This window comes from Manis pentadactyla, chromosome 3 (genome assembly GCF_030020395.1).
Source record: "Manis pentadactyla isolate mManPen7 chromosome 3, mManPen7.hap1, whole genome shotgun sequence".
In the NCBI taxonomy this organism is placed as follows: Eukaryota; Metazoa; Chordata; class Mammalia; order Pholidota; family Manidae; genus Manis; species Manis pentadactyla.
Genome location: NC_080021.1, coordinates 197,866,924 through 197,890,711, shown reverse-complemented (window position 1 = coordinate 197,890,711; position 23,788 = coordinate 197,866,924).

The window sequence follows — 23,788 nt, the reverse complement described above, 5'->3', positions numbered from 1 at the left end:
GCGCCTCTCCTCACATGGCAGCCCCTACTGTCTCACAAGGCGGTTTGACTCATGGTCATCCCAGAAAGAGGCCGTCCTCCGAATGCTTCCATGGCTTTTGTCAGAAGATGGCTGGACGTTGTCCTTGCAGACTCTCAGGCTGTCACTTGATGCCCTCCCTCCAGCAGAACGTGGTCTGTTGCCACAGCTGAGAAGTGATTGATGAAGTCATCTTCAAGAACCACTTCCCCTCAATTGTTGTCTAAGCTTTCACTTTTCCAAATCAAGTGGAGGAAAAAAGATACTGGGGTCTGGTAAACATCTGGGTAGCATATTGGTCAAGATAATCTATTTCTCTTTTCCTCTTACAGCAAGGAAACTATCCTCCATTCCTAGGAAAATGATTAATGATAGTACACGGAAGCCAAAAGCATATGAGTTTTTCACTTTTTTTCCCTCCTACCTGTGGACAGATAGGCTTTTCCTGTGCATTTTGGCTTGGGTCAGTCAAAATTCCAGGAATCTTCCCAGCTCTGTTTCTTGAAGGGCCTGTGGATTTTACGGATTGACCTCCTCTTTGGTGCTCTTGAGCAGTTATCCATTGTAGATGACACAGAAATCTCTGAAGCGTAAAACCCTGCCTTTTTCCCTCCGTTTCAGTTTCTCTCTGTGTCAAGTGAAGGCAAACCGCAGCCCAGACAGGAAGGTGCATCCACAAGTGTGTGGCGACCTGAGGGAGCTGGCTGACTCAGACTGAGGTCAGGGTCACCCCCTGTGACTGCAGATGCCACAGAGAGAACAGCGACCTGGCCCTCGGTTTCCAGCTCACTGCTTCCTGCAGCGGCTTGAGGCCTCACAGCTTCCTCTTCGGGTCATAAGAGAGGGAAGGATAGTCTGATTGTCTGCACGTGTGTAGGAAGTGGGGGTCTTGTTGCCTTCCTGAAGCCCCATGCCACCAGTTCAGCATACTTTCCTCTGCCAGGCCCTCCCTCCATCGTCCTCAATCCCACCTCCATTGTTTTCAACTTGAACCTTTTCCTCTCAGACTCTGGGTTTGTCCACATGTCTTCCCCCTTCGCACTCTTGAGCACACAGGGCAACCTTCTGTTGTGATCTGGGTCTTCTTCAAGGCTGCTGCTCTTCTGTCCTTAGGTCTTCAGGATTATACCCCATACTGGCTATTAACTCTTCATTTCGCTCCTCCTCACCCTCACCTCACCCACAGAGGGAGGGGAAGCCTGCTGAGGGGCCCCAGCCTACGGCCAAACCTGAGCCATGCCTCACGGCAGAAGTGCCTTTCTCTAGTCCAGCCAGCTTCCCTGCTACCCCTGGATCTTTGGGGGATTGGTCCTATTCGTGGCCCATTTATCCTTGTCACAGGCCTGAGTGCTGAGGTTAAATAAAGGTAGAAGGACTAAGAACTAGCGTCTACCGAAACCCACCTGTCCTGTGCCTCGCTCCTCCCTCCAGGGCTCGGTTTATGGCTCCTGCTATGCCTGTCCTTTCACTCATTCTGGGCCCAGTTCTCACAACCCCCACTCCCCTACCTAGCGCCCTGCCTCCTGGCTTAGTGAGTTCCCACCTCAGAGCGCAGGGTCTGTGTTCACCTCCTTCATCCTTACTCAGCTACCTGTGAGTCCCTTGAAGGCAGAGAGCATGCCTGATTCATCTCCGATTCTCCCTCATTCATAGCATAGAGCCCGGCATAGCAATAACTCCATTTGTTGATTAAAAATGGAGAGACAGTTGGGACATGGCATGATGTGGGGGTGTAGTAGAGCCCTGCATGATCCTAAACACTTCCCAAGAACACCTGGAATGGAAGGAGAAGCCAGTAAGGAGGACACAAAACACAGTTCTTCATTCCAGACTCTCTGTATTCAGTCAGTATTGGCAGAGTGCCTTTTCTAGGTGGGCCGAGGAGGGGAGAAAGACAAGATCTTTTGGAGCTTTGGAACTTATTGTCTAGGGGGATGTATAAATATATGTCTTATACAAAATAATTTAACTTATAAAAAAATTAGTTGCATTTATGAGTACTAATGACTTAGAAATGGAAATAAAAAATACATAACGTGGGAAGAACAGAAATGATTAAAATTTAGGAGATATTTAACAAGAGTTATGTAATATATATAAAGAAAATAATTGAGTTTTATCTTTATTTTAAACACCATACAGTGCCCTGTCCTTCCAAGGCCTTGTAGCCTAAGAGAAGTCTGATTACATCTGCTGCAGAATGGCCACTACTGTATCAATGTGCCTCTCCATGTGTGATGTCTGGCCATTACACTGCCCATCTCTAGACTGTTTATATAATTATATGAGCCTGTATTGCTTACAGAACTAAGCAAAGCTTTAGTAGTAACAAGAAACATTCAATCAATAGCATAAAATATCTGTAAGGGAGAGTGATTAACAAGTTTATTAATAAGGCTAGTAAGTACATTCATAAAGTTAATGTATTCATGCTCATCGGGTTAACCACTTGATAATATTGGTGGTATTTATCGTAGAGCAGAAGGGCATCTAATGATTAGATACATGCATACTCTGAATCATTAGTTTCTTTTCATTTCCTGGAAAGGGATTTTGAACTAGAAAGAAACTAGGTCTCTGAAACCTTGCTCTCAAGTAAGAATTATTGAACAAATAATGTCCATGCCATTTCAATGTCTCTGTGTAATATATTTCCCTTATTTCTAAAGAGGTTATAAAAATAAAATGACTATACTGATGGTGTGTTTGTAGAGGGATATTTTCTTAAAAAATTTTTTTTAAATAAAAATTATGTTTACTTAAGATGTACAACATGATGATTTGATTTATATCGTGAAATGATTACTACAGTTAAGCTAATTAACATCTTTTCCTCACATATTACCTTTTTTTGTGTGTGTAATAAGAGCATCTGAAATCTACTCTCTTAGCATATTTCCAGTATTAAATACAGTATTATTAAAAGGGTATATTTTCCACTATACTTTCAACTATACAGTAAAATAGAGCATTATTAAGTGAACTTTTTGACTACTTAAAAGTACTAGAGATTAAAGGATAGTTACAAATCAGAAATCAGTAACATTCTGCTTTATATTATAACATCTGTATGACCCAAATGTCATATTTTTCCTATTAGCCAGTTAGCAAGCTATATCTACATCTACTAGTTATTCATATGATATCCCAGACTATAGAATGCAAAATGGTATGGCATTGTAAACAATAACAACAACACAGCTTAACAATGGCTACTTGAAGAAATCTGTCACTAAAACGTACATGCTTAGGTGTCAATTTGTTCTGAAGGTGTTAAAATCTTCAAAATATATTGATGATGTCTGAATTTTTTCAGACATGTCTAGTGAATCCCAAACTATTTTAGACATGATCTATGGAGTACAACTTTGAACAATAGCCATCATTCTTCTGGACATTGGAGCAGACTAAAGGTCAATTTTCAAGGAGAATTCTGGCCCATTCCCTAAATGTGGCTCTAAGAAAGGTGGGCTGGGTGTGCACGTGGGCTGGAGAGATGGCAACTGGCCTTCTGCCACGGTTCCTGGTCAGAAACCCAGAGCCCACTAGAGCAGTGTTTCTCAAACTGTGGGTTGCAATGCATTAGTAGGTCATAAAATTAGTTTAATGTACTGATGCCCAATATAAATATAATGTGAGCCACCTATGTGATTTAAAATTTTCCATTAGCTATATTAACAAAACAGTTGAAGTTAATTTTAATAATTTCATCTAACATATCCAAAATATTTTTGTGACATGTAATTTATATAGAATTATTAATGAGGTACTGTATATTCACTTTTTTATATTAAGTTTTCATAATCTGGTGTTTATTTTATACTTTCAGCACACCTTAATTCAGAATAGCCACATTTCAAATTCTCAATAGTCACATGTGGCTAGTGGCTACCATATTAAACAGCTAAGTTCAGTGCTTGCAAGTTTATATGTTGAAATAGAATAGAGTGGAAAATTTAGAGGTCATTGCTTATAGTAAGGGAAGTAGTTTTTCAGGGGATGCAAAATGTGTTTCTGGGTGGGGGTCATGATTACAAAAAGGTTTGAAAACTGTTGTATTGGAGCATGTTGATCCTTCCCCCAGCTTCAGTGTCTGTGGAGATATACTGCAGAGAAGACAGTTGTCCTGTTGGCAACGTTTAAAGAGCTCCCTGTTGGCAATGTGAAAGAGCTCCACTGAGGAGCCATGCACTGACCCTTAGGCTTGCCACTTTCTGACATCTGCTCAAATCTGAGGTATCTATCCAGTGAGATTTTGGAGGATTGCTAGAAGGACATGCAGTTCACCAGTCTGCATATATGCTAAAGCCAGGCCAGTGCAGCAGGGAGCTGAGCCCCTCAGCTCTAGTCAGGTTGTTTCTCCTGTTTGGCTTTGCTATAACCTCATCATTCCAGGGCTCATGGCTGCTGTACAGAGCGGTGTCGGTATGTATGTGGGCGCCATGATGCATTGCTGGGGGAATGTACGTGGGTACATTTCTGGTGGGCAATACAGCAATACAGCAATACATACCACAGAATTAGAGAATGTGTGTGCCCTTGGAGTTTATTCTTCCACTTCCATGAATAAGTGGAAATGATAAATGTGTGCATAAAAGCTTACCTATACTTAATGCGATGCGGTATGCTGGATCCTGGAACAACAACAGAAAAAAGGACATTGGTGGAAAACTAATGAAATCCAAATAAAGTATGGAGTTTAGCTAATAATAATGTACCAACTTTGGTTTCTTAGTTATGACAAATGTACCATGGTAATGTAGGATGTTAACATTAGGGGAAACTGAGTGTGGGTTTCTGGACTGTCTTTGCAAGTTGTCTGTATACATAAAATTATTCTAAAATAAAATGTTTATGAAAGTTAACTGAAATTAAAAAAAATTATTAAAATCTGATTTTTATTGAAAATAAGGAGTTTCATTGCAATACTGCTTGTAGAAGTAAAAACTTGGAAACTGCCTAAAGATGTAACCATTGAGGATTGCTTAAATAATTTTGATGCCTCATAAAATGAAATTCCAGGCAGTCATTTAAATAATGTTTAGTCGTTTAGTAATGTATATTAACTAGTAAAGATGTCTGCAATATGTTAAATGGAAAGCAACTTCCAAAATACTGTTTTATTAAAATATGTGCAAAAAAGAGAATTGGCAAAGATATTCACTAAAATAACAAGAGCGGTTATCTCTATGTCAGTGAGATTGGAGGAGATTTAAAAATAGATGTATTTTGGTGTATAAGTGTTTTCTAGTTTTCCTATACAGTGCTTGTATTGGTTTTCTCATAAAAATGTTTAAAGATTTTTTTTGTCTGAAAAAGCAGAATAGATTAGTCAGGGTGCCTGACATGGGATGTCAGCGATGAGTGCTTTCGCCACGAACTTGGAAGCAAGGACTTAGATTGCCCTCTGAGAATCAGGCTCAGAAGTCAATGTTGAAAGTGTTAGTATTGAGTGGGGCAAACTCTCTTTGAAGTACTAGAATGACTCACAGACCAGAATTAGTCCTGGTTACTACCAAACTTGACATTCAGAGATGCAATTCAGAATGTGTCTACTGGAAGGGAGTTGGTTAAGATCGGAGTGTCTACAGGAAAGTCACAGAGGCTATCGGTGCCCATCTCAGCAGGCCTGGGAGTGACATGCCCTGTCAGACTGGCTTAGTTTCTCTTTCTCACTGATAGGTCTGCCTGTGGTAAATGGGAAGCATTGTCATGTTATCCTGGCTTGATAAAATTATGCATTTAGATCACCCAGTTATTTGTCTGACTCCAGTCAAGATTAGGCTCAGGAACGAGCCTCCCGGTCACTTGGCTTTCCATGCAGCCTGTCCACAGCTGGTCAGGTTGACACAAGCATCCATCCGCTTGACAGTGAGTTTCCTCATAGTGAATTAGGAGGTTTGGCAGATGATTTGATGGATGTGTCTATGAGTATTGTTAGAGTGAGTCAGTGCTCTGAGTCTAGTCAAATCTCTGGTTCTGACAGTAAGAATTTATGAGCCTCACAGGGGAACGGCCAGACTGTGGACCCTTTGAATTGCCCAAGAAAATCCTCCGCTCAGCCTTCTCTCCTCAGTGCTACAAGTCACATTTCTCCTGGCATGCGACAGCTCACTCATTTCTTTTGTGGCTCCCTGCCCATCCATCTGGCATTGAGAAAACCAATCTTGTCCCCTTGGGGAGGCAGCCCAGTGAGGTGAGTGCTATAGGAACCTGACCAAAGAACTCAGTCACAGGAGCCTGAAGAACTTCCTCTGAGGGTTGAGGAGCTCCGGGTATTGGCCTAAGTTTGGTGGAGATTGCTCACATCACTGTCCATCATGGCTCTGCTGTGGTGAGAGAAGCATTAAAATTGGAGTCAGCAGGGTTTGGTTCTATTGATTTGGCCTGAATATCTGGGTCACCTTGTACAAGCCAACTCTTTGGGCCCTTGGCCATAAAATTAAGGATAACAATACCTACCACACAGAATGGTTATGAGTTTAGTTGCTATGATGGATGGGAAAGTATACAGTAAACCAGAGAGAATTTTACAAAGTAGTTATTTCTTTATTCATTAGCCATAATTGGAATTTGGGTGTGTGTGAGTGATTTTTGAAATGCAGGCAAATTGAAATCTTTTATGTCTAGAAAGTGGAGAGCCAATTCGTTTATCGTGCAATGTATGGAAGTTCATCAGTTACTTAAAGAGACAACCAGCAATGCCCTAGTTTACTCAAAACCTCATAGTAGGATATTTAACTTATATTAAGAATCCAATGATGAGGTTTTGTTCTGAATGATTGCTTTGCATCCAAGTTAGGTATCTACCATGTTCAAGATGTTATTTCATAAAGGAGATTCTTTTGCTGCCAAGATTCCAAAGCCCTGTCAGAAGCCTCTCCAACCTAGAAGGCCCTAGAATTCTTATAGGTAATTTTATGTGAACTTTTGGCCACACTATCTTGATTCCCTTGTCTCATCTCTGCCCTACATCTTAGAAGATTAAGTTCACTTGTGACCTTTTGCATGGCCATACACAGTGGAGACAGTACAGTAGGAGAAAGGCCCCCGGAACTCTACTCAGAAGACCCTTCCTTTGTGGCTTCTGGTGTGTCACTTCATCTCTCCATGTCTCAGATTCCTTTAGGAAAATGGGAAAAAGGCTTACCTTGCAGGGTATAGTTTCAATGGAGCACTGAAGGTGGAGTTACTTTGTAAACTGTTTAAAGTCCTGTTATTGTTATTACCTTCTCATTTTGTTTGTTCAATAAAATGGTAACACTGAATATTTTGAAATTATTTCTAAGACGGAAACCTAGAATGTAGAGCAGGCTGACCTCCTAGCCCAGACCACTTGAAGCTTGGACGCCATCGGCTGGATCCTCAGCGTGTGGCCATGTCATCGATAGAACACTCCCTACTGGCTGAAGTAACTGTGCCTCTTCTGGAAGAGCTCGACTTCCAGAATTCTTTCTATAAATGGAAAAACGCCCCTCTATTTTCCAGTGTTTTTAGTTCTTCTTTCTGTGGTGACAGTAGAATAAAACTGTACCCTCTTCTGCCATGATACAACTTCAGATTTGGAAGACAACTGTCATGCTTCCCCCACCATATTTCTCTTTCTCACATGTCAATTCCCTCTACTATTCTTTGCCTGAAATATTTTCCAAACTCTTCAACACTTTGAGTTCTCCACATATATGGCAAATGGTCCCCCGAATCTGTCAGCTGAATTATAGAAACAAATGGCTAACATTTATGGAACACTTGTTCTGTGGTAGGCTCTGTCCTGGGAACTGTATATAAATAAACCCATTTAATCTTCACAACAACCCTGTGAAGAAAGTACTCTTATTATCCCCCTTCACAGGGGGATAAGTGATTTTTTATTAACTAATAATTTGCTCGACCAGGTAGTAATCTGGGGTTTGAACACTGGCCTCCACTGTGTCATATATATGGCCCTGCTCTGTATTATATATATGGCCTTGTGAGCAGAGGCCAATGCTAAGCATTCATTCATTAGTAGGCTCCGTTACAGGCATGCTCTATGTTTTACTCTACTGCACAAGCCCATGTGGCTTCTTTCAGGATCTTCTTTCCCCACATGTCATGTGAAGGAGTTTGATGAGGTAGTTTTGAAAACAGTTAATATTCAGTAATTTTATGGCCCAGGAATTTATAGCAATGGCAACTTAAAATGTCTGGCCTGGTTCTTATGCCAAAACATATGCTAATTCACACATGACTTAAACTTTCTAAAGTTAGCTGAAAGCAGTTCTCTCACTAAGGAAATCTTGTCCCAATCTTGGCAATTGTTTCTATACAACGGGAAAATTTGAAGAAAATCGGTGCTGGAGGAACTGATTAGATTTGCTTCGGATCTGGTCTGCAGTTCTCTCTACTCTCATGTAACCCAAATTCATCTTTTTAAAGCCCAAATTTGAGAGTTCAGTCCACTAACCAAAAAGTCATGACTCTTCAGTGTTTACTGAACGGGGGTTGAACTTGCCAGCATGCTATTCAAGGTCCTTGCTTCATGCTTCCAGTCTTTTCTCTGTTGTGCTACTTGACCCACCATTGGCTGCTGCTTATTTGGTCCACACATCTCCCTCTCCTTGGAATGTCCTTAACCCTTTTCTCCTGTTGGAATTCTGCTTGTCTTTCATGGCACTTCTTGTTTAAAGTCTTCCATTCTTCCATTAGTCAGATGATCTCCCCCCTCCAAACTCCTGCAGCATTTAAACTGTGTTTCTCTATGCATTTGCTCCAGTTAAATTGTTGTAATAATTATTTGTATATAGGCAAAACGGTCATTTTCATGTAATAGCTTTCTTTTTCATGAATACAAAGCTACCTAAAACTTTGTATAGGCGTCTGCTCTGACGATCCTGGATTTTTTTTTAATGAGATAATCATAGGACAGTAGATAACTGAAAAAAAAGTCCATTTTAAGAAGAGACTGAGCTGTTAAAACTGCTTAGCAACGCTATAGCATCTTACTACGCTGATGGACAGAGACTACAACAGGGTGTGGGGGGGACTTGATAATATGAGTGAATGTGGTCACCACGATGTTGCTTATGTGAAACCTTCATAAGATTGTATATCAATGATACCTTAAAAAAAACTGTGTTAGCAATGATAAGGTCGGGTCCATTCTAGAATGTCTGCCTCAAGAACGAAGTTTGAGACTACTTTCTTTTTCCTGGGTTATTTGTTTTCTAGAATTTGGACAAAGTGTGTGTCAAAGATACAAGTTTGTTCAGCCATCTTTCTTTTCTACAGGTGGCATGGTGTGCAACTAAGATAGTTTTTGGAGCCTGGCTTAGGCAAATTCTGTCTCCACCTCTTAAATTTCTGCCCCTCAGTGTCTTATTTGCTCAGATGAATGAAAGGGAATTTTCCCAGCTTGTGAGTGTTCAGCAATTTTGTAAACCCTTCTTATGTTTGGGCAACGTTTTGCAGTATAAATTCTGCTTCCTCAAAGTAGGAGCCAGAATTTTCAGGTCATAGCATGTGAGCCCAAGCCCCACTATTCAGAGCTATTCATGTGAGATTTCATTTCAACGGGAACCACCTGAGAATCAGCTGCCACGGGAACTCCGTATTTTGGTGAGGGTAGTGGTGTGACATCTGTTTGGGGGTCAGCAGTGGCTGACCCTTTGTGTCCAGGTCCCAAAGATGGGCGGTTCAACCACGCTGTCTCTGCGCAGCAGCAGGGTCTGAGATAACCGTGCCAGAGTGCTTGGGCGGTACATTCCGGGCATTGCTCCTGGCCATGCAGACTTCGAACTGGATCTCAGGCTTGTTCCAGGGATTCTGTGAGCTATTTCAGTAAATCTCTTTTCTGCTTAAATTCCATGGAAAGATTCACTTGGTTGCGACTAAGGCCTCTGACTAATAAGAGGGACATAATTCTATGTGACAGGATGTTAACAATGATTCTTCCAGTTGCCTTGGAATGTCAGCAAAAACCCCAAGGGAAGAGTAAAGCACAGTAGGTGCACATCCTGAAGCAGGGTTCTTGGCCACCTCTGCCAGACCGGCTGAGGACTGCAGACCTGGTCCTGCTGGCATTAGCCAAGTGTAGGAGGAGGGGACCGAACCTCCGGGAGAGGGGTGAATTCCTCCGAAGAGCTGACTTCATCCCATGGATTTCAGTCCAAGTGAGGGAGCCTTCAAGAGAATTATATGAAGCTCAATATCATGCATTTCCTGCAGGTTTAAGGGATATAGGGGCAGATACTTGTTACTTGTCCGTGAGTCCAAAGGCCATGATTCAGTGGTGCTCTTATATTTTTCTCCACTGAGGCAACTACCAGACAAGAATGTATATACATGTATTCATAGCCAAGTCAACACATTTATAATGCATATATAATACTCCATCAGTTTCATATAATCTTTTCACTGTCTTTATGAAGACCTACATCAAAATATCCCCTGTAGATGTTGTGATAGATAGTCATCTAGAGTGAAAGGATTTCAAATCTTGCTGTCAACATTTTGGTATCTGGAATGGGAGGAATAGGTGAACAACTCTCCCACCTTCAAACACACATCAACTTCGGAAATTCTCACCAGATCAGGCAAGTACCTATTTGAGTGTGTTCTGCTTTACGGACGCCCCTAGCTCAGCTCCTGGCACATGGTGGATGCTGCTTTCCTAGAAAGCACCCATCCTGTTCCGTATCACTTCTCGTATCCGTAGCTGACAGCATTTAGCATCCTGAAGTGATGATTAATGCCTGTGACTATCCGGCATCCAGTATTGTTATCCCCCATTTTCAGTGAGGCTGGCAAGGACAGAGATACTGAATTCGTCTTACAAGTTCACTGAGGCAGGGCCAGAGTAAACATGAGCTGGAGGCTCTGTTTAAGGCCAACTCATTAGAATTTTAACCAGTTTGGACGAATAATTTCCATTATCACAGCTCATTAAACTCTAGTTGGACTATAAGCCCTTCCTTTAACTTGGTAGACTCAATGGGGCTCCTGAGGATGTGCTGTTGGGGTGGATGTCTACGTGGCTGTGTCCCTGCAGAGTTAATTTTCCCACAGCAGGGAGGAGTGATCCAAAGAAAACAAACAAGGAATCAGACTGGCTTGACAAAAAAGCACTATATAGTTGTAAAAGGCAGTAGGACCCAGGCTTTACAAAAAAAAAAGACTTTTTTTTCTCTCTCTTATCATAGCCAAAAGATACACTGATGCTAATCTGTGCCCAAGACTGGCCAATGAAAATGTATTTGGACAACAGCCGCTGCTCTCTCATGCCAAGCCAGACTTAGGTAACTTCGGGATGACTTACTCAGTGTTAAGCCAGAAGTTTGTCCTGGCCCTGGTCCTAGCTAGTACCTATCATGTGCCTGCAGCAGTGTGTCGGGCGCCTCTTTCAGTCAGGAAGGTATTTGTTAAGTGTCCAGCCTGTTTTCTTCTAGATAACTCTTTGTAGATGCTGGTGCACCCCCGCCTCCACCACTTGCCATCCTTGAAGTTATGAAATCTTTGAGATATGTTGATTTTGGTTGTGAAATATATCACCTGAAGACTCAAGACACCCACTATCTTTTCATGTGTTTGATTCCCAGGAGTTCTTGGACTTGGAAGAGAACCAGGGTTCCACCCAGCAGAACTCCCAGTGTGTAAGAGCAGGCGCAGGTGCCCATGGCTCCACTTCCAGTAATGAGGCCTGTCCTGTCTTCCTGTCTTCCACCCGCCCCAGTGCCCTGATACCCAGAGCCATACTGATTGTGCTGTTCCTCAAGGTGGTGCCATTTTGAGATCTTTCTCCATCCTGACCTACAGCCCTTCTCCACTGTGTTAGCTTTTCTCACTTACAGTGGAGAACTTCAACAGAGAACACCCTTTCCCCTGTGCCTGATCCGCAACACTGGCATAGGATGGAAATTCTCTTCCTTGACCTGGCTTTCCATCTACTGATATGGTCAGCACGTGGTGCCATTAGCTTCCCTGGGCATACTTGCCAGACTTGTGGCTCATGCCAAGCACCATGTCCGCCAACCTCTCACACCCTGGCCTTGCCATATGGCAGCACAGTTGTATCTATCAGTGTTGCACCACTTCCTAACAGCAAAAGCTCTACTGACCCTGCTTAATTTGGTTTTGCTGGAGCTGAATGGTTTTCTCAGTTACACACTCAAGAATCAAGAAATATGAACTGTTCTGAGCTATTCCTTGGAGTCAGGCAGAGTCCCTGTTGTTTAGCTATTGCGTGATACTAACTTTAATCAGAAAACCCAATTTGTGATATGTTTTTTTCTTAACTGAAAGTGACCAAATCACAGAATTCCATATTCTGACCTTGTTTTCTGCTCACATGGCAGATTCTTGGAAATGAAGAGAACTTTGGGGAAAGTCAAAAGCAGTAGATGTTTTCCAACTCCTTCTTTCTTTGCTTCCTCTTCGGGGATTGAGTAGTCTCCCCTTAAGAATATAGTCATAATCTTTCAAACTTAGAATGTAATTTATTTCTCTATCATTTACTACCTAACGGAGGCTGAAGATGAGGAAGAGGAGGGAGTGAGAAGTCAGCATGTGATAGAGGAAGGAGCGTTGGGTTAGGAGCAAGGCCACATTCAGGGGTCACATTCCTGACCTGTGCAGTTATGCTGAGCCCTGTGCTCACAAGGGCCCTGTGTGTGGTTTAATGCCCTGTGGTTGCCATATTTAAATTTTCAGTTTTTCAAAAAAGGAACCCCTATGTGTATGTTGCACTGAGCCTGACAAATTTTGCAGATGGTTTATCCTGATCAGGAGAATCTAGAAGTATCTTTCCTCTGCTCCCCCCTCCACCTTGGTATATTGCTTCACTTCATACCCATTGTCAGGAAAAGGAGGGGATTTCTACCTCTGGTAATCAATGAGTCTGAAACAGAGAGGGCAGAAAGCGGGGCCAGTGGGTTCTGTCATGAATGGCAGGTGGAACTGAAGTTTCACACAAGGTGTTTCCAACTTCTCTGGTCCTGATCCTTCATTCTCAGTCCTTAAAAGTGAAAACGGCCTCCTCAAGTCTCAAAACTTTGGAATAGAGTTGTCTGTGGGTGAAACCCCCTTCCCTGCCACCCACCCCCGCAGAGGGAGGGGAAGCCCCCTGGGAAGGTATGGCTGTAGGTGAGGAAGTGGCCAGCGATGGGGCAGGAGCGGAGTCAGGCTGTTTACTCCTACTCCTCTGCCTGCCTTTCTCCTGGGCCCTGAAGCACACATGCATATTTGAAATAGAATAAGCAGTTTCAATGCAAAGTTCCAGTGATACATTCAGTCCACCCAGAGTACTAGGGAGAAAACTAAGCACAATGTTGTAGAGGAACACAGAGACCCCAGCCCAGGCCAACTGTACATCCTTTGGGGAACCAGGGTGGGCCTGCCCTTTGGATGCTGGGTGAGCATTCTGTCCTCTTACCTTCATCCCATCCTCCTCCTCTCTATAGTTCTCTAGCTTTTAACATCTTCTTTTCCAAATGCCCATCTCTTTCTTTTACCCTAGTGAGTCTTCCCTTGGAAATTTGAAGCCCCCGATCCTCTCTGGTGTCATGTAAATATTCATGGCCCAGGGCATCTGCTCTGACTGGCCTCCTGTGCTGCTGGGTAACATGCTAGGCTAAGGTCCAAGGGAAGAAAGGTGAGGAGGGTAGGAGGAAAGGGCTTCTCCACAATTCACTTGTTCCTCCAGCTATCTTAAAAACACAATTTCACATAGCAAAGATGTTCTCCTGCTGGAAATCCTCTTTGGATCTCTGTACTAATTTCATGTTTCTCCTGCTAAAGTAATTTTGACTGGAAAACTCTAAGACATCCCTTATCCTTTCTTCAACTGCCAGACATGCCCCTCCATTACATTACCAGGCCTTCATCAAGTCACAGAGCTCACCTCTTCACTGGGACCAGGCTCTGCAACCCTTGGAGATGCTCTAGTTTCCTTGCTCTTCCAGTTTCCGGAATGTTCTCTGCAGCCTTCACCACAGGCATTATGCCTTGATCAACTCCCACCTCACTTTTTCCCCCAATACAGTTCCCCAGTGAAGCCTTTTCTGACCGTTAGACTTGTTTAGGTATCCCTGGCATTCACTCTTGCTTAAATCGTACTGTTTATGGCTCACTTATGGTCATGTTTGTTTCCAACGTAGCTGACCATTTTGGCTGATGCCTATGTCCCTCCCTAAATTAAAACCAAGGGGCCAAAACTTACTGAGAGTTTATTGTATCCCAGGGATTCTACATATGTTAATGTTTAAAATAACTCTAAGAGGCACTAAGGTACCACTGTTATCATTCCCATTTTACAGATGAGGAAACTGAGGCATTGAGAGATGAATCCATTTATTCCAAGTCACACAACTCATAGAAGGCACAGTTGGTAATTAGATCAGACAGGAGATTCGACTCCAGAGCCCGCATTCTTCTCACTGTGGCTATTTGCTTACCATGGTTTCCTCCTTTCCTGACTCCTGGAATACCACATGCCCTCAATAACTACATGTTGGCTCATGGAAGTTGACCGATTACTTTTTCTTAATTTATGGTTCCCTTGCTACTTGTTGCAGGGAGAAAGGAATAGGATAGGTATACATACAAAATAATGGATGGATACATGTTAGCTAGTGGTGAGGAGGTGGTGGTGGCGGTGAGGGTATCTTCTACTTCTCCTCTCTGCCATTTCCAACAATCCACAGGTAAAACCCAGCTCTTAGGTATTTTGGGAAAGTAGAGCTGACAGTAGCACCATCCTTCAGGACCTAGTACTGCAGCCTCACTGCGTGTCTTCTCGTCATTGTGGCCTATTCTGACTGTGCTCCACCACAGAGTCAATGGAAAACAATCCCACAACACTTCCAACGAAACTTGGCCCAAGAAGCATGGAAAGGATGGTGGGTGGGGATAGCCCAGTGGACATTCTCCATTTCAGATGTGGTTAAGGGCAAAGTCCTCTCAATGTGTTCTGTGCTTTGACTTTGTGATGACTAAGGAGGATGATTCATCAGTAATCTTCTTATTTTCACTATTAAAACAATTCTAACCCAGTCCAGTTTCCACTTTTATAGGGGGCAAACCTCAGCTCTGTGGAGTTTGTTAATATTTAAGGCAGAGGTTGGAGGGGATGGAGAACATAAAGGTGGTCCTTTGGGGAACATATGGCCTGAATTATGGTCCACTGCAGAGGTTAAGGGCAAGGGGTTCTGATCACACCCATTTTATTTCATTCACTTATATGAAAACTATCCTGGGCCAAGCTTTATGGTACTTGCTGTGGATACAGGGAGGTATAAGACAAAGTTATTTCCTTGGGTATGTGTGTTGGGGACATGCATTTATAATCACTGTAATATCAGGCTGACTGTTGTGGGCTAATACAATTGAAAGTGTTAAAATCCAGGAAGACCCTTAAAAGAAATGCCTTGAGCTTTGCCTAGTAGCATCTTGAAGATTGGCAAGAAGAGATGGTGGAAGAAGGGTATTCCAGGTAAGTAGGGTAGAATCAACAGGTCTGAAAGATGAAGGCGTTTTTGAGGCATAGGAAGCTGTTGGTCTGGAATGAATGACACACTGAGTGTTGAAGGAACGACTGGTACGACATGTGGTGGAGAGAATATTGGAGTTGCACCATGGATGGATACATGTTAGCTAGTGGTGAGGAGGTGGCGGCGGCCGCGGGGGATCTTCTACTTCTCCTGTCTTCCGTCTCCAGCAGTCCACAGGTAAAACCCAGCTCTCAGGTAAGACTGAAGGCAGAGAAGACGAGAGCCATAGTTGACATGCCTCCTTCAAGAGACCTGACTAGTTCACCTGCTTCCGGAGGATTTAATCCACAAATGCTTGTTTCATGTCATCCTTTCAATATCATTCTACCTGTCCATCAGCAAATCTATATATCAACACTAAATTAAATTGTAACTGAATCCCTACCATTTCAAGGCCCTCTATTAGATGTTGAGATGTCAAACTGAATGAGGCAAACAGCCTTTGTGTGCCAAGTTCAGGCCATATTTTTACAGAAGTTCTGTGAGTTTGGTACAGATGATGAACAGTCTTTAAAAGGTTGAGCAGCCTGCCCAAGGTCGGGTCAGCAGTGGGTGGTGGAGCCTAGATTCAAACGCTGGGGGAGCTCTGTATCTCTGTTTCCTCCTATGTTATGTGAGAGGGCTGTAACTGTGTCACGTAATAGCTGAACATGAAATGAGATAGCGTGAGTAAAGTCCAGCAGAGCACCTCATACCTTGTTGTTGTTGTTTTATGTCTTTTACACAGAGTTAGTACATGGCAGAGCTCAGGGCTGTCTGTGGTCTTCCACGTTCATGTTTTTTTTTCCAACTCCATACTGCCTCCCTGAAAGATGATGTAGCTTATTTCGGTTTAGCTTCCTAATATAAGAACTCAAGATATAAATAAACTAGAGAATGAAGTGGCATTAAAGTAATGCTGGAAAAGTGACGAACAAAGTAGATGACTGACTAGTCTATAGTACATGCCGATCCACTGTTCTTCAGGATTCACTAAGATGTCTCCTAGGATCAAGTCCAATCCTAGTGAAAGTCACTCTCCAGTGACTGCTGGATGTTAGCTCATGACGGCCCACCTTCAGAGAACAGCAGCATGACTGTGCGCTCTTTGCTTCTACAGCCGTCACCACATCCAGAAAGGCTTTGGAATTGGCAGGCTTAGTTTACATCCCAGTTAAGGACAGTTGTGTGCTCGCTGATCATAGCTAGTTACTTAGCTTCTTTCATTTGCAGTTTCCTGTCAAGTGGGAATAATAATACCTAGTAGCAGGGTTGTTTTAATGTTACATGAAAATAAAAATTATATACAGAACTTAGTACTGCATCTGATTAACAGAAGTTCTTAATGAGTGGTAACTCTTATTGTAAGAAAGTTGTACATCTTTTTTGTGAGGGTTGTTCATGAGTGTTGGGTAACAATCCATGTGATATGTATACTTTTATAAGTTCTGCTTTGGAAGAGAGAGCTTTGTCTCCAAGTCCACTTCTTTCTGGGACACTTGCACATTATACAGAGAAATGTGCAAGAAGCCAGAGGGAAGCCTAGGAGAGATTTGCTGCCAGCCCAAATTTCATTTTAAACAAACCCACTGTGTGGAAGCCTGCACTTACACAAAGATAAATAGGAAAGCAGTTATTGCCTTTATGAAGGACTTAGGGAGTGTATGAAATCTGTCTGAGAATAGTTTGGAAAGGCATAAAAATAATATAAAGAATAAATCTTATATGAGGATCTTGGGTGATTATTTAAAATTTGTTTTACATTTTCTGTTGTTTTCCAGGAAAAGATACAAAAATAATTAAGGAATAAGATGTGAAAGAGATTAAATATTTTTTAAAAATTGTCTTTTTTTCAGCTTTCCAGGAGCATATAATTGTTTTAAGTGCAAAATGCACATACTTCATTTCCCTTATTTCCTTTCTTCTGTCCAGCGTTATATTTTCATCTTGACTCCATTATTCCTTACTCCATTTCTGCTGTGTCCTTTTGTAATTTTAGGTTATATCTTTTGAAGGCAAAACAGCTAGTTCATTTGGTCAGTCAGTCAAATAATTGTTAATTCAGTTATAGGAAAAAAATTCAAAGCCACAAATCCAAACCCAACCCAAACCACAGCAAAACCCCAGCTCATGAGCACCACTGACCACAAGCATCACATCTACATCCGGGCTTTGTCGTGAGCACCGAGCAGACTGACTTCAGAGAGCTCACTGCACCGGTTGGTGTCTGTTGGCAGTGGGGGGCAAAGCGATTCTCTTTTTGCCCTGATCCTTTCAGTCAGCTTAATCACTCCCTCACTTATTTATTCCCCTCTAATGCTTAGAATCAAGTGTCCTTACATGGCACTTTTTGTTCCAAAAGTGGTTGCCTGTCTCAACCAATGAAGAATTGATTTTTAATCCTAACTTCATCATTTAGGACTAAGTCACAGAGTTGGTCTAAGATTGTTCCCTTCTCTGTAAAATGGGGAACTACTGTGAGGATCAAATTGGGTAAGAGATATGCAACTTCTTTTTAAGGGCAGTATAATGTACACACGTAGGTGATTATTATCTCTTGATGAAATCCTGTTGCAAAACCTATTTTTCTCGAAGAAGTATAGATACCTTTAATAGCCCATGGAATCATTTGGGACTGGAAATGTAAATACCAACTTCTATTTATTTAGAGATGTCATAATTCTTTCTTGAGTGGTAAATCATATCTGAGAAACATTTAAGAATTCTCAACTGCATTTGAAATCGTGGGTTCTACTGAGTTCCTAAATAATCCTTAGCCTCCAAAATTCATATTCTAGGATCAAATTGGTCTATTTCCTCTATCTTTACAGGTTACAAATCCGATCTCCCAGAATTTAAGGGCATGGGATATTAGACGACCATATTTATTGTTTTTATGAACCTGTATAAAGGAATATCAATTCAGTCTGATTTAATACATCCCAATTCAACAAAATCAAAAGTATTCTAATGGGTGTCAGGTACCAGGGAAGAGACAGGAGCATAAACAGTTGAGCAAAGGTGGTGCACCTATGCAAGTTAGCTTGCTTGAATATTTTTTTCTACTAACATCTTGAGAAAACAATAATGTAACATTTGTGTTATAAGACTAATTCATAGTTTATAAAGTACCTTACTTAACTCCTATTTTATCTTAATAATAATCATATGAGATAGATATTCACTATTTCTCTATAGATGAGAACCCTGGGGTTTAGCTTAAGCTTGAATCCCCAGCTAGTTTTTGGCAGAGCCAAGATTCACACACAAAAGCCTATGTTTCATTTTTTTCTCACACCACAGTGCATTCATCCTAAGAAAGATAATACATTCATCAAATAAATTATAGTCTCCTCATATTTGTGTTTTAATTTGGCACAAACAACATCTGTTTCCCCTTGCCAAGTTCACTAACTACTCATCTGTCTGTTCTCATGAAATAGTAGAGCTTTGAACTTCTTGGAAGAAAGGAACTGTTTAAATTCAAGGTATTATTAATATTGCTGTTACTATTAGCCAAGACAAATGAAAAGTGGTGAATAGAGCATCTCTTGTCTTACTAGAACCCTTTAATTAAGGACATTGGTTATTCTCATTCCCTGTAGCTATGTAATGAGTAACGTAAGGCATATCTCACTAAGACCAGTCAACAAGTGCACTTCTCCAGAGGGAAAAGAATGGAGGCCAGATTGAACCCAAAGCTGACATCTGATTTGTACAGTGAAGCATCGTGCTAGACTTTGCCAGTTCTAGAGGGCTATTTATTTCTAGTCTAGGGACCATAAAATTACCTAGTGGAATTAATTTTAAATAAATTTATTTTAAAGTTAGAAGTAGAAAAAGGAAGAGAAAATCATTTGGCTTCCTAGAGCAAAGAGAGGGCAGATAAATAACTAACGCTTTGCCATATAACACTTCTCATAGCTACGTGGAGAGGACGATGCACAGTTCTCAGTATAATATAAACAAAATACAATTGCAGTAAAAGTGGTTGACTAACTTACTTTGTCTCAACTACCAACCGTAGAGCAGCTGGTGGATACTGTGAGTGTGTATATTTAATTAACAGTTGTCATCCCTACTGGACTGTTCCTTAATAACTGTGTGATCTTGGACAGTTTACCTAATTTCTCAGAGGCTCACTCTCATCTGTAAAATGCAGGAAACAATATCTATCTTGTGGGTTTGTATGAAGCATGTGTCCAGTCTGAATAAGTGAATAATAATTTTAGTGAAGATGCTGATGCTGCCAGTGGCACTTTGGCAGCAAGCTTTCACTACCTTTTTGAACAGGCCAAGAAAGCATTTCTCAAACCACTGGACTTTGGATTCCACTGACAGCAGTTGGGTCTCAGCCACAGCTCTGGCTCACTTCTTAGGAATTTGGCTGTGGGCCCTAGTCCCACATCCAGTCCTTTTATTCAGCCAGGTCTCTAACATGGCCCATGTTGGGCAAGAGGCAATGAGGGCCCTGAAGAAGGATCCTATTGCTCTGTTGTGTCCTTTGGTTATTTGCAGGCAAATCATCTGCCTTTGGGCTCAGTATCTCAGGCCTCTTTTCTCCTGGGATCCTGGTGAAGTGCCTCTGAAACTGTCACTGCCCGTGGGACCACAGCTGGTAGGATGAGAGTCGCAGTCCTGGTCAGACTCACCTTCACGCAGCTGACTCTGGTCCTCTCCTGAGCTCCAGACGGTGTGGTGGGAAGAATTCCTGTTGACTGTGGGTGCCTATGGAGCATGGCGACCTTGTGTCAGAGTCCGTGAGACTCCACGGTGTCTCCCCATTCTCTAGACCACGGTTCTCTCCAGGCAGTACATGCACCCCCCTCAGCTTTGTTTCAATGCCTGACCTATTGCCTGCTCCATTGTAGCTTCCCAGTGAAATTTTGGTGACTTGAATTTTCTGACTTTGGTCTTCAGCACTGTATGAAGTGCTGATGTTTTTGAAGGTGAAGATGATAATGACAATGAGATAAAATGACAGAACTAGAAGGGGACAAGGGTAGTCAATAACCACAGGATGCAAGCTACTACTCAGCTGCTGGATGTTCAGGAGGGGCAAAGGATGGTACCTCAACTGTCAACTAGAGAAAATGGCTACATATTTCCTATTTAGACTTGAATCAGAAGAGGAGTTTACTCCCATGATCCACACAACAGCATAAAATTGATCGTAGCCAGTTTTTATCAAGTACTTATTTTGTGTCAATCTCTGTTCTAAGCACTTTACATCTATTATCTCATTTAGACAGCTCTCTGAAGTCAGTACTATTATTATTATCTCCACTTTACAGATGAAAATGGAAGCGTAGAGATGTTAAGTGACTTGCTCAAGATCACACAGTATCTAACTGGCAGATCCAAGCGCTGAACTCAGGCAGTGTGACTCCAGAGCCACCCTCTCGGTCACTACTGTTGCCCTTGAGACACAAGGCAGTAAAGTTAAAGGGTCCTAGGTGCGATTGCCTTGGAAAACTGAGCATTATAAACTTAATTTTGGTTGTATTCTTTATTCTATCACTTGCCAATTAAGACAAATTAAAAAATTAATATTAAGGCAAACCCATGAATCAGTGGGTCAAAAAACCGAAAGGTGAAAGAGTAAGATCGCGGCTAAAGCAGATTGATAGATGCGCAAAGTCAGGATGTTTCCTAGATGCGAGGATTCAGAAAGAGATACACATCAACTGAGTGACTGGGAAGACTGAGCCTCCAGTGCTGAAACTAGCCCAATGATAGTCCATCTCCAGGTCCAGCTATTTCCTCCCCAGAGTATAAAGGACAAAGTAAAGGCATTCATAGTTCTCAGTAGACTAGTGAACAGAAACGGGGACTTGATTTTGAGTCTATCTGTTGTATTACCCCTTGGTCTTTCCTTTTTTTTAAAAATTGACTTAGCTGTGATGTTCTCTCTTGAAAATCTTCTTTTTATCTAAGACAGCTTTTGTTTCTTTTACTGTATAAGAAGGTGATACAACTTAGTAAGGCACAGTAACTACAGAAATATACAATAATTAAGTGTTATTATATAGTGTTTCTCTCCATCCTGGAAGGTTAGGGGTGGGTAGGTGTTAACATTCATTAGGCACATATTTATAAAATTAAATGAAATTCGCCTGAAGGTTTTTGATCTGGAAGGTTGTGCAATACAGTGCTGAACTCAATATTAAACAGACTTGGAGGCCAAAGGATAGTACAAAACATTCCTTACCTCTATCCTGCTTCAAATGGGCACCTGGAAGGCCCTTTAACCCTGATGCCCCCTTATCCTGCACTTTCATCACCTCTGCCTTCCCTTGCCAGGGTCTTTTTCAGTCTTACTGCTGCCTTTTGTAGCCAAGCCAAGAGAGAACTTGATGCTTTTCTGGCTCCATCCTGGATCACAACTGTGGACTCTCACATTCTTTAGCATAGAGCCTTTATAGATAAAGAAACTTGTCTAGTAATAAATATTGTTACATTCTCAGAGCAAAACTCTAAGGTGTTGTTATATAAGATGCCCTCCAGGGAGCGCAAGAAAGGAAGTAGATCACAGAGGATAACAGGACAGGAACTTTGCCATGCTACAGTCTATTGAAATACGGTCATAACTTTAGGACCCTGGGCATTTAAACTCCTTACCTGGAGACTGCATGGCCTACTAGGCAATTTTTGAACAAGGAATGGGTAGATATGGATTTGAGTCCAGGTACTGTTACCTACCCTCTATGTGATCTTTGGCAAGTCATTTTTCTCTCTGAGTTTCAATATCTTCATGATACAAGGGAGTTGGACTGATTCAGTGATTTGGAACCTTTTTTTTATACTCAATAGATCCCTTTCTTTAAATAAATGTTCTTCGGAACATAAATGAAATGTTAAAGTGGGGTGGCTCCGGGGTTCGGCGTCTCACCTAGGTACACCACCTTCCTACATCCCGTGGTGGCTCCCGGGGTCCTGTGGTTTACAGTTCTAACACCACTGTAACAGATTATTATCAAAGACCTTTCCCAGTTCTAAAATTCTATATGACAAACTTAGGCAAAGGCAATAACTTAACAAAATCAGTACACACACAAAATCCATGTTAAGGTGTTTTTTTTTTAATGCTTTCTAGGAAAAACAAAAACAAAAGGTAATAATTCCCTAATATATTTCAGACCAAAGTAGGATTGTTATTGAGGTACAGGTGGACAACTTGCAATAATGTTAGAGACAGTAGACTTCAGAGGAAGGTCAGGAATTGAGTATGGGAATGGAAGTCAGCTTTAATTTCTGTTTTTCATACCTCTTCTAAGCATAAATGCTTCAAAATCAATCCACAGAGCATCAGTGGACTAGGGATAAAGCAGTCACACCATATGTACATTTCATAGTGCAGTATTTCCATATAGTTCTGTTCTCAGCAGATTTATATCAGGCCCCCATGTACCACATACATAGTAGCCTTGTTCTGCCAGAACTACCGGTGGCGCCAGATTGCCATGTGTTTGGTTGATTGATATTGTGCAGTGCCTCATTCATAGTTGGCCCTAAAAAATATCTGTTAAGTAAATAGATGAATTCAGGAAGATGAATCAGGTCTCTGAAAGGTCCCGTTGGCCACTCAAACTACAACTTAATGAGAAATAGCCTAATAGTTGACACAGACGTTTAGAGACCTGGCCAGTTACTGTTCTCACACACATGTGACCATGGGAACATGAGCCTATAGAAACATTTTATGGGCTTAGATCATATCTCCACAAAATGAGAGGGGAATACTTAGGGCCTTTGTTAAAGTCCAGAGGACCAAATACCAGCTGGAGATCAGGCCTTCAAGGATGATCTTTAAAATGAATTGATAATCTGATTAATTAATAAAAAGTAGAAATTTCTTTATAAGATATCATGCTGCCTACACCTCTTTGTTGGTGACCAGAAGCTCTAGAACTGACCAATCCACATCTCAGTTTGAATCAGGAATTTTGGTTTAATATAGGCAAAGGCAGGAAAGAATATTCCATTGATAGGATCCTAGTTCTTTTCTTTCTAGAGTATATATTATACTCGCTAGGTTGAACCAATTTCTCATCTTCCTTTTGTGAAATATATTTGTGACCTGCATGCAGTTTTTGGGTTAAGGATGGTTGCTAAGTTCTTGTATGATGTTATAAAGTTTACAGGACCCCAGGGCAGTATTAACCTTGTATTCACAGAAAGATTTGACTTCTGAGATACTCCCTGACAAAAGGGTTTTGAGGGAAAATGAATTTTACTGAAATGATACAACAGAATCAGTGTTGGGT